Source organism: Apteryx mantelli, chromosome 1 (genome assembly GCF_036417845.1).
Source record: "Apteryx mantelli isolate bAptMan1 chromosome 1, bAptMan1.hap1, whole genome shotgun sequence".
Lineage (NCBI taxonomy): Eukaryota > Metazoa > Chordata > Aves > Apterygiformes > Apterygidae > Apteryx > Apteryx mantelli.
Window position 1 is genome coordinate 179784492 of NC_089978.1, and position 3398 is coordinate 179787889.

Below are 3398 nucleotides of genomic sequence, written 5' to 3' on the forward strand. Positions count from 1 at the left end.
AGAGAGAGCTCATTATGGCAATCCCCCTGTCTACCTTAACAGATGAAATTCCACAACTGTAATAAAGCAAATGGAAGGCTAGCATCTTTGCCTGATTTAACACATTGTGTTCACACCCTACTTCAAACATTGGGCATGTGTTCTCACATGCAAGCACACATACATGCCTACAACCTTGTTCATGCCTCCTGTTTCCAACTAACAGGGATGATGGATGTATTGTTAGAAGCCAGACCAATAGTTATTATCCTTTTATATTTCTCCAGTACCATCATCCTGATTTCTATACCAAGCCCAAGAAAAAAGACAAGAATGCTCTCTTTGATGGGACTGCTGGAGTCTCACAGAGCTTCCCTGTATCACAAACATTTATTACAAATGTAGCTGCCTTTTTACCCATGTAAATCCTGTTGGTAATTTTTCCATTTACCAATCTTAACCTTTGTGCTATGATAATGAAACCAGTGCTTGAGCCAAGCATACAGAGAAGTTTTCCCGCCCTTCTCCCTCAGTTTCACTACGTAGGTCCAAAATATAAACCCCAAATCCGACATGTATCTATTTAGATGCCGAGTTTTTGAATACTTTATTTATAACAACATACTATCTAAGAGTCCAACTCTTCCATAACTAAGTCATATATTTAAAAATATATATTATTTAATTCTAGCATGTGTGAATCAAGAAAATCAAAAGCAAAGTGACCTACAATTTAAACACTGATTTCTGCTTTTGGCATATGCAGCAAAACCATCAAAAGAAACAGAATGGTTTTCAGCCTAGTATACAGCTGTCTGCTTTATGAAGCAGTAAAACAAAGAGGAGCACAAATAAAATCCAGGAAAGGTAGTGAAAGTAGCTTTGATCTCATTTATTATTTGTCTCTTCAAGTACATAACATAAAACAGTAGCTTTTGCTCTGGATTCTGTGCTTCTTATGCCTAGAACAAAAATACAAAATCATGTGAGAAAGGACCCATGTCTCAGAATCCTTTCTTATGAACAGGTGACAACCAGTCCAGCCCACAGCCTGTTCCTTCCTGGTCACGGAAAAGGAAAGAAAAGGCAGGTTCTACAGTGTATCCAAAGACTGAATAATTCAGCTCTGGTGGTTCATCAAGTTCCCACGGAATTTTCTAAATAAAGGAAGTCAAGTATGAGCTGAAAAAGTATGAGGGCTCTTGGAGACTTTATTACTAAGCTATAGCCTGTAGTAGTAGTTGCGAGATACACCTCCGCTGATTTCTGTTTCATGCAGTTGCAGAAACCCAGCAGTTACCATAGACTTCAGCCTAACTAAAACCTCTTGGGAATTAGGCAAGACATTTTTCTTGCTATAAGCTTCAGATTATAATCTGCTTGCATCATACAACCAGAAAGGAATATAATGCTAGAATATTTTGATTCTTTAGGTTCCAATGGATATGAGTTCTTTTGATTTAAAGCCACATAAAGTGATGGGAAAAAAAATGCGGGGGAGGGAAGGGGGAGGGAAGGGGGAGGGAAGGGGGAGGGAAGGGGGAGGGAAGGGGGAGGGAAGGGGGAGGGAAGGGGGAGGGAAGGGGGAGGGAAGGGGGAGGGAAGGGGGAGGGAAGGGGGAGGGAAGGGAAATTGGTCCCTTGGTGTGCATTAGGTAGACTAAACAAGAACATCATAGATTTTTCTCAGGGAGTGTCAGAAAGCATCAGTATTGTAAATAATTTAAATTGCATATATCCAGTTATTAGATGCTACTATATGCACAGAGATGCATGAAAGATGTAGACCTGGAAGAATTAGAACAGTTAATTCTTATGATGTTCAGGTAACAAAGAGTAAGGATAGAGAATTCACACTAGACTCTTGCCTGCAGACACAACTGTATTACTTCAGCTAAATCATTATTCAAACTGATTTATCTACAGCAACGCTCATATACAGACACCCACATTTTATCAGTCATTTTATCAGTCCCACACATTTATCACACCCCTTCTATCAGTCATTCATTTTGATCAGCAGCTTGAGAAAAGTCAACGTAAAACAACTTAAGGATACCTACATAATGGCCTGCATTGGCATAATTAAACCATTTCCAAATATATTATTGAGCTCTGTGTATCGATAAGACTTAAAACATCTCACTGGATAATACTTTGACCAAAATGGCAAAAATACTTTTGATGAATTCACCTAAATCAGTCCTATTGTTCTGGAAACCAAAAGCCGTAACTCTTATGCCTCTTAGTGAAATGACTGTAAACATATCCATGTTTTATAAGTCATACTGGATCTCTCATAAGGCAGTGCAGAGAGGGGACAGACTGTATGAGTTCCAGAGAGGTTCCTTGTATCATCCTCGTGAAAATCTGTCCACCCATTGTCAAGCTTAGAGTCAGTTTGCAAATATACAGGCACATTAAGACAGGCCTAATTCCACAGATCCCATGTGCACTAGGCATATATCCCAAGGCTGCAGAGGCTGAATATGGTTTTCCACCTTTATACCTGGAGCACTGTAATTTCAGATATCAGCACCGTGAGCTATCCTGGATTTTTATGTGCTTGCTCCCATGGTCTAAAGAGCCACTTTGTCAAAGGGATAAATAAAAGCCAGAAAGACTAGTATTAGATGAGAAGCAACAAGCAGGTCATCAAGAACTCTGTGCTGGGCTAACAAAAAAAGTGTGCACCATGTCTTTCTTCTTAGCCTGTTAAGCCCATCCACCTGGTCAGCAAGGGAGCAGCCTCATATGGAAGACTGTAACTAATTGCAAGACATCAGCAAACAACTGTGAAACTCAAGAGCAAACTAGATCTTACCCCCTTTCAGAAAGAATTTTCCCCCTACTACTGCCATGAGCTACTCCATTGCCACAGAGAAGACAAGACTGGTCCTAAAATTTCCAATGTGGCAGCTAGCCAAAATAAGGGCCAAATAATTGAATTTTCTCCCCCCCGCACCAGTCTGCTTCTTGAGAGACCCACAAAATTTAACACACTCACATATATGCATGTAGGGCCACACATTGCAGAAGACTTGCATTAGAAGAAAACCAGCGATCCAGAAATACAGTAAGAGCCAGGAAATGATCAAAAGAAAGTTGCCTGTGCTGATTAGTCTCATGAGCATGTTGCAAGATGCAATCTTCACATAGTATGATTATTCTTTCTGATCAGGACTCCTGCCTGACACAGCAAAAAGGATCTGCATGTTCTGGGGATAAACAAACAAGTAATATATGCCATCAGAGATCAAAGTAGAGTTATTTTAATAAGTAATATACACTATGTAACATTCAGACATTGGAAACATTCATTCAGTTTCTAAAATATGCTCAAAAGGTCACCATCATTAAAAACTTGTAAGGCTTTTTATTTCGTTAAAAAAAAAAAGAAAGAAAGAAAGAAAGAAATGA

General features: G+C 39.4%; 1 long non-coding RNA gene across 1 annotated transcript; it reads right to left on the reverse strand.

The window, feature by feature from the left end:
• Positions 1 to 856: 856 nt before the first annotated feature.
• On the reverse strand, positions 857 to 3186 carry LOC106488483 (uncharacterized). The gene is made up of 2 exons (XR_001293190.2): positions 2986 to 3186; positions 857 to 941 (listed from the first exon to the last, which is right to left on the reverse strand). It is a non-coding gene; the product is annotated as an uncharacterized lncRNA (long non-coding RNA).
• Positions 3187 to 3398: the final 212 nt, after the last annotated feature.